Source organism: Pseudorca crassidens, chromosome 13 (genome assembly GCF_039906515.1).
Source record: "Pseudorca crassidens isolate mPseCra1 chromosome 13, mPseCra1.hap1, whole genome shotgun sequence".
Taxonomy (NCBI): domain Eukaryota; kingdom Metazoa; phylum Chordata; class Mammalia; order Artiodactyla; family Delphinidae; genus Pseudorca; species Pseudorca crassidens.
This window is the reverse complement of record NC_090308.1, coordinates 80,850,678-80,859,348: the sequence shown is the minus strand read 5'-3', so window position 1 is coordinate 80,859,348 and position 8,671 is coordinate 80,850,678. Positions and strand designations below refer to the sequence as shown.

The window sequence follows — 8,671 nt, the reverse complement described above, 5'->3', positions numbered from 1 at the left end:
CATATTAATTGAAAATCTATGAAAGGGATATGATGTGTATGAAAGCCAATAGTATTTGGGGATCCAGAGCCTGACATTCCTCTCCTGTTCACCAGCCCCTAAAGTGAAGGCTCTGTGGATGTGCCCTGTCACTCATGTGCATGCAGGTTTGGGTCAGAACTCTTCTCATCCCATTCATACAAGAGCAGAAGAAACTCTAGTGAGTAGACATCCAAGGATGAGGAGGCATGTGAGAAATACCAGCAGCATTAAAAAGAATAAGCAAGGCGAATATGCAGAAAAACTGACATGAGGAGCTACAGATAATAAAAACTAGAAATATACACTTGGAATAAACTATTCTAAGTTTACGTATAAGTTCAATCATTATACAGCTTATGAGGTAGGCACTGTAGTACCCCATTTTGTTGTATTTTAAATTTTATTTTTATTTATTTTTATCAAGCTGTAATTGACGCACTATATTATGTTAGTTTCAGGTGCACTACATAATGATTCAATATTTGCATACATTATGAAATTAACACAAGCCTAACAGTCATCTGTCCCCATATAAAGTTACTACAATATTATTGACCATATTCCTTATTCTGTATATTACATCCCCCTCTTATTTGTCATGTAACTGGAGGTTTGTACCTCTTAATCCCCTTCACCTATTTCTCCCTCCCCCAAGATCCTCCCCTCTGGCAACCACCTGTTTGTTCTCTGTCTCTATGACTGTTTTCATTTCGTTTTGTTTGTTAGTAAGTTTTTAGGTTTCACATATAAGTGAAATAAAACAGTATTTGTCTTTTTCTGTTTGAAATATTTCACTTAGCATAATAGACTCTAGGTCCTTCTATGTTGTCGCAAATGGCAAGAATTTTTTTTTTTTTTGGCTATATATACCACATCTTCTTTACCCATTTGTCTATTAGTGAACACCTAGGTTGCTTCCATATCTTGGCTACTGTAAACAGTGCTGCTATGAATACTGGAGTGTATATATCTTTTCAAATTAGTGTTTTGTTTTCTTTCCATAAATATCCAGAAGTGAAATTGCTGAATCATATGGCAGTTGTATTTTTAATATTTAGAGGAGATTCCATACTGTTTTTCATATCAGCTGCACCAATTAACAATCCCAACAGTGCATGAGGGTTCTCTTTCATTCTTGCCAATGCTTATTATTTGTGGTCTTTTTGATGATAGACATTCTGGCAGGTGTGAGCTGATATCTCATTGTGGTTTTGATTTGTATTTCACTAATGATTAGTGATGATGAGCATCTATTTATATGTCTGTTCGCCATCTATGTCTCCCTTGGAAAAAAGTCTATTCAGGTCCCCTGCCCATTTTGTTGTTGTTGTTTTTCTTGATGGGTTGTTTGGGTTCTTTTTTTGATGTTGAATTGTATGAGTTCTTTGTATATTTTGGATACTAACCCCTTACTGGATGTATCATTTACAAATATCTTCTCCCATTCACAGCCTGCTTTTTTGTTTTGTTGATAGTTTCCTTTGCTGTACAAAAGCTTTTAGATTTAATGTAGTACCATCTGTTAATTTTTGCTCTTGTTTCCCCCGCCTGAAGAGACATATCCAAAAAAAAATACTGCTAAGACTGATGTCAAAGAGTGTACTGCCTATATTTTCTTCTAGGGGTTTTATGGTTTCAGGTCTTACATTTAAAGTCTTTAATCCATTTTGAGTTTATATTTGTATATGGTGTGAGAAAGCAGTGTAGTTTAATTCTTTTGCATATAGCTCTCCAGTTTTCCCAACACCACTTATTGAAGAGACTGTCTTTTCTCCACTGTATATTCTTGCCTCCTTTGTCATAGATTAATTGCCCATATCAGCATGAGTTTATTTCTGGGATCTCTATTCTGTTCCATCGACCTATGTGTCTGTTTTTGTGCCAGTACCATTCAGTTTTGGTTAATGTAGCTTTGTGGTATAGTTTGAAATTAGGGAATATGATACCTCCAGCTCTGTCCTTTCTTAAGATTGTTTTGGCTATTTGGAGTCTTTTGTGTTTCTATACAAATTTTAGGATTATCTGTTCTAGTTCTACGAAAAATGCCATTGGTACTTTGATAGGGATTGCACTGAATGTAGATTGCCTTGGGTAGTATGGTCATTTTAACAATATTAATTCTCCCAGTCCACGAACACAGTATATCTTTCCATTTATTTGTGCTGTCTTCAATTTCTTTCTTCAGAGTCTCACAGTTTTCCAAGTCCAAGTCTTTAATGCCTTAGTTAGGTATATTCCCAGGTATTTTATTCTTTCTGACACAATTGTAAGTGGGAATTTTAAAAATTTCTCTTTCTGATTCATTGTTACTGTAAAGAATTGCAACTGATTTAAGTATATTAATTTTGTATAAAGCAACTTTACTGAATTGATTTCTTAATAGTTCTAATACTTTTTTGGTGGCATTTTAGGAATTTTCTGTATATAATATCATGTCACTCTGCAAAAAGTGACAGTTTTATTTCTTCCTTTCCAATTTGGATTCCTTTTCTTTTTCTTGACTAATTTCTGTGGCTAGGACTTCCAATACTGTGTTGAATAAAAGTGGTGAAAGTAGGCATCTTTGTCTTGTTCCTGATCTTAGAGGAAATGCTTTCAGCTTTTCACCACTGAGTATGATGTTGGCTGTAGGTTTGTTATTAAACATAAATCGATGTTGAATTTTGTGAAAAGCTTGTTCTGCATCTATTGAGATGATCATATGATTTTTATTCTTCAATTTGTTAATGTGGTGTATCTCATTGATTGATTTGTGGATAAGAAAAATCCTTGCATCCCTGAGATAAATTTCACTTGATCATGGAGTATGATCCTTTTAATGTATTATTGAAATTAGCTTGCTAATATTTTGTTGAGAATTTTAGCATCTATGTTCATCAGGGATATTGGCCTATAATTTTCTTTTTTTGTGGTGTCTTTTTGTCTGGTTTTGGTACCAGGGTAATGCTGGCCTTGTAGGATGAGTTTGAAAGTGTTCCTTTCGCTTTAATATTTTGGAATACTTTAAATGTTTGGTAGAATTTATCTGTGAAGCTATCTGGTCCTGGGCTTTTGTTTGTTGGGAGTGGGAGGGTTTTTTTTTAAATTACTGATTCAATTTCTTTACTAGAAATCAGTCTGCTCATATTTTCTAATTGTTCCTGATTCAGTCTTAGGGGTTTGTACACTTCTAGGAATTTGTCCATTTCTTCTAGAGTGTCCATTTTACTGGTATACCTTTTTTTATGGTAATCTCTTATAATCCTTTGTATTTCTGTGTTGTCAGTTGTAATGGCTTCTCTTCCATTTCTGAATTTATTTATTTGAGCCCTCTCATTTCTTTTCTTCATGAACCTGGCTAAAGTTTTATCAATGATCAATACTTTATCTTTTCAAAGAACCAGCTCATACTTTCATTAATTTTTTTCTATTGTCTTTTTAGTCTCTTTCATTTATTTCTGCTCTAATCTTTATTATTTCTTTCCTTCTACTAACTTTGGGTTTTGTTTATTTTTCTAGTTCCTTTAGATGTAAGGTTAGGTTGTTTATTTGAGATTTTTCTTGTTTCCTGAGGTAGGTTTTTATCACTATAAACTTCTTAGAACTGCTTTTACTCTGTCCCAGATTTTGGATCATTGTGTTTTCATTTTCATTTGTCTCTAGGTATTTTTAAAAATTTCTTCAGTGATCCATTTTAGTAGCATATTGTTTAGCCTCCACGTTTGTGTTCTTTGCAGTTTTTTTCTTGTAGTTGATTTCTAGTCTCTTAGAGTTGTGGTTGGAAAAGATCCCTATATAATTTCAATTTTCTTAAATTTACTGAAGCTTGTTTTGTGGCCTAGAATGTGATTTATCCTGGAGAATGTTCCATGTGCACTTTAAAAGAATGTATTATTCTGTTTTGGGGTGAAATGTTCTATATATATCTATTAATTTAACTTGGTCTAATGTGTCATTTAAGGCCAGTGTTTCCTTTTTGATTTTCCAGATGATCTGTCCATTGATGTAAATAGAGTGTTAAAGCCTCCTAATATTATTTTGTTACTGTCAATTTCTCCCTTCATGTCTGTTAATATTTGCTTTATCTACATAGGTGATCCAATGTTGGGTGCATACATATTTACAATTGTTATGTTTTGCTGGATCGATCCCTTTATCATTATGTAATGTCCTTCTTTGTCTCTTATTACAGTCTTTGTTTACAGCTTCCCAGGTAGAATATTCTTGGTTCTATTATTCTTTTTCCTTTCATCACCTTAAAAATATTGTGCTACTCCTTCTGGCCTACAGTTTCTGCTGAAATGTCAGCTGACTGTATTATGGGATTTGCCTTGTAAGTGACTAGTTGTTTTCTTTTGCTTCTTTTACAACTCTGTACCTTTAATTTTTGCCATTTTAATTATAGTATGTCTTGGTGTGGAAGTCTTTGAATTCATTTTGTTTGGGACTCTCTGTGCTTCCTGGACCTGGATGTCTGTTTCCTTTCCCAGGTTAGGGAAGTTTTCACCTACTATGTCTTGAAATAATTTCTCTGCTCTTCTATCTCGGTTGTCCTTCTGGAACTCCTATATGCAAATGTTTGTATGCTTGGTGTTATCCCAGAGGTTCCTTAAACCATCTTCATTTTTTAAAATTCTTTTTTTCTGTTCTGCCTGGTAGATTTCCACTACTCTGTGTTCCAGACTGCTTATCTGTTTTTTTGTATCATCTAATCTACTGTTGATTCCTTGCAGTGTATTTTTTATTTCAGTTATTATATTCTTCAGCTCTGTTTGGTTCTTTATGTATCCAACCCTTTGTTAAACTTCTGTGTCCCAAGTTCATTGAGCATCTTTATGATTCTTACCTTGAACTCTTTATTGGTAGATTGCTTATCTCAACTTCATTTAGTTCTTTTTCTGAGATTCTGTCTTGTTCCTTTGTTTGGAACATATTCCTTTGTCTTGTCATTTTGCCTAATTCTCTGTTTATTTCTGTGTATTACATATATTGGTTACGTTTCCAATCCTTGAGAAATGTCCTTAGGTATGAGTCACCTTATGATGCCTGGCAGCACACTTCCCTCTGGTCACCAGAGCTATATGCTCTAGGGTGCCCCTGTGTGGGCCCTTTGACTGCGGTGGAGCCAACTATTTTGGATGTGCTGGTAATGCACGGCCGGCCTCTTGCCCAGTTTACTACCAGGTTCTGCCTTGTGCAGTGGCTTCCAAGCCACTGATAGGCAGGGCCAGGTCCTGGAGCAACTGGCTGCGAGGCTCAGGGGGCCCCAGGGCTGGTGACAGTCCACTGGTAAGTATGACCAGGTCCTGGTGTACTGCCCCCAGGGTTGATGCCAGCTTGCTGGTTGGTGGTGCCAGGTCCTGGTGCAGTGGGCTGTGTGGCCTGGGGCATGCCAGAGCTATTGTCACTTACTGGTGGGTGGGCAAGTCCCTAGCGCTAATAGACTAAGAGAGGACTCCAAATGTTACTTGGCAGTACCAGCTTCCTCATGGTAGAACAAGCTCCCAAATAAGGCTGTGGCCATGTCTATATCCCCAGGGGGGTCAAGTTGTCTCCTGCTTCTCTGTGATGCTTTCCAAAAACAGCAAGTGGGTCTGACCCAGGCCACTTACTTAATTTAAAATTACTGCTTCTTCCCTGAAAGCATGTGAGATTTTGTGTGCGCCCTTTAAGAGAGGAGTCTGTTTCTCACAGCCCTCTGGCTCTGCCATATACAAGTCCTTCTGGTCTTCAAAGCCAGACGTTCTGGGGAGGCTGTGGTGGGGTGTACCCCTTGCTCCTTGGGGAGAACCTCTGAAATTGTGGTTATCCCCTCATTTGTGAATCACCTACCTGGGAGTGTGGGTCTTGACCATATATAGTGTCTCCTCCTCTCTTAGCCATCTCGCTGTGGTGCCTTCTTTAAACTTTTAGTCATGGAAAGTCTTCAGGTCGTTCTCATCAACAGTTGCTCTGTATGTCATGGCAGTTTTTCTGTGCCTGTGGGAGGAGGTGGGCTCAGTGTCTTCCTGCTCCTCTTGATGAATGAAGAAACTAAGGCACAGCTCTCCCTCTCCCTCTGGCACATCCACAGTCCCATGTCTGCATGCAGGGAACTATCTGCTGGCTCTGTACTGCCCCCTGTATGACACCCTAGGCTGTGGGCCCTCTGTGGCCCCAGTTACTCTACCAGAAAGATGGCCACACTCACGGTAGTCATGACACAGAATGATGTATGTTTTAGTACTTTGGATGGAATTCAACCTTTTCAGCTTCAAATCTGAAAGCAGAAATCTAGTTGGACTAAAAAGCAAAAAACATACATGCAGCAGAAAATTTAAAAAATCAAGTTATTAATAGAAAAAGGTAAACGGTTATCTCTACCACCAAAAAAAAAAAAAAAGGACTTCATTATTGAGCATAGTGTAGTGGAAAAATTTTAAATAAATTATCAGCAGGAAAAATTGAAAAAGCAAGAGTCCAGCAACAATTGGCCAAAATACATAATGATGTAAAGAGACTTCACCATCAGTTAAAACAAGTGACACTTAGACCTGATTTTGCTGAAAGCTCAGAGAAATAATAGAAAAAAATGGAAAATGCAATAAGCACTTTTAGATAAGAGCAGAGACTGATACATGAAGAGCTTATTAAAGAAAACAACTAAAACTGAGTTGGCTGCCGTATCCAGAAAAATTGACATGTGGACTTTGGGTCACTCAGAAATGCAGAGAGCTTTCAGAACAATGTCAGGTAAGGTTCATGTAGACAAAGTACCATCACATACTCTTCTAGCAGAAATGGTAGATTTTGAAAAATTCTTTCAGCAAACAGGAGGGCAACAAGGGCACTGGATGACTTGGATCATCAGACCTTTGTAAAAGTGAGAAACAAACATAAAGAGAAGACAATATTTATGGGAGAAATTCTAGAACCTTATCCTGAAAGAACACAGCATTAAGTGCAACAACATGAGAAATTATACAAAAATTTCTGACTGTAGAAAAAAGAAAGAATCTATTCAGAATTGGAACGCTAAAAGCAGCAAAAAAAAGAGGAAATCGTCAAGTTTAAGAAAGAGAATATAACTATGCTTTTTCACAATAAACAAGAAGATGATGAAAGGAAAAACAGGAACAAAGAAGAATCATAAATTGTCAGTTGAAGCTTGGGAAGAATAGAAAAGTATCTAAATGTCAATGAGATATGTTTCTCATATTTAAGAGAAGTTAAAAGAAGAAGAAAAGGAAGAGCAAAAGTAGCAGAAGAGCACCAATGCCAGTTTAGACTAAGATTACTATTATTACGTTACATCGAGAAGAAGAATTAAAAAGAGGAAGAACTTGTGAGGCTTGAAAAAGAAATAAGTGAAAAGTTAGACAAGGCAGAAAAAGGAAAACTGTTGCCAATGCAATTTTCAGGTTTCAAGAAAGAGATTTACATAAACTTGAACTGAAAATTCTAGATAGACAGGCAAAGGAAAAGGTAAAGGTAGAACAAAAAAGACTGGAAAAATTACAAGAAAAGCAAGAAAAGAGTGAAAAAATGTTAGTAGATCCCTCTAGGCTTTACAAAACTTTTACCAAAGGTTGGAAAGAATGGCCCAAAGATGTAGGATCATCAAGTTCTGGGTCACTGCTTCATATTCCACATGGGGCTATTCCAATCTGCAGACAAAGAGACTAGAGAAGAATATGAGATAATGAACTTGGCATACAGTTGATGAGAATGTTAATATTCAGTTATTCTGGGAAACACAGTGACAACTACGTTCTTTAAATATCACTAGCCTAATCGATTGATTATTCGTTACAATTGCATGTGAATCGGGAGATATTACATTCCACACTGACACTGCCGTTATTATTTCCTGTTTATACTAAGAGGGCAGTTAGTTTACAGGTTGGCCTATTACTGATGTCAAAGCTATTTAAATAAGTTTATGTTAGAAACATTATTTCACTGAATGCACAAAACATTTAGAAGGTTTAGTTTATGGCATATCAAAATTAATTGGGACAATGTTAGAGTGACATTTTTTAAACCCCTGATTCACAACTTTTAGAACCCGGATGTCAGTTAGTTTGAGTCATAGGAATGTAAAGTTCTCCTTTTAGAGTTGTAAAATAAGTTAACACTTTTTCTAAGTTTAACAAACTGGTAGCTTGGCAATTAGTGAACTTTTGTATAACAAGCATTATCTATTTGTTTGAAGAGAAAAAAAAAGAAAAAGAAAGAAAATGAAAAAGAAAAAAAACCTAAGACAGAAAGTTCCCCAAGTCCACAAAGTCATAACAGAGCTGAGATTCAAACCCAGTGTGTCTGGTTCTAGAGTCCATCCTCTTAACCACTATGCAGATTGCTCCCCACAGCAGAAAACTTTAAAGATCTAACGAATATTCTCACGGATCTTGAGAAAGTATTACTGCCTTAAAACAAGAAAAGGATGCTCTGAGAAAAGTGTAAACAGAGACCTGGAAAGCCCTCTTAGCTGTTAAAAATTTGAATGAGAAAAACCAAACAATTAAAGGACCAGACCACAATATCCTAGTTACCAAAATAGTAGTTGCATGGAAACTGGCTTATGCACCACCCCCAGGGCGACTGGCGCTGTCCCATGGTTATGGAATCAGGTCGCTGTTGCTGCTGCTACTACAGAGGGGCCCGCTGTCACCCAGGCCCCTCAGGTCCC

The 8,671-nt window shown here is 36.7% G+C and overlaps 1 pseudogene; it reads left to right on the top strand.

The window, feature by feature from the left end:
* The first annotated feature begins 6,176 nt into the window (after positions 1-6,176).
* On the top strand, positions 6,177-7,665 carry LOC137204907 (coiled-coil domain-containing protein 112-like; annotated as a pseudogene).
* The last annotated feature ends 1,006 nt before the right edge of the window (positions 7,666-8,671 follow it).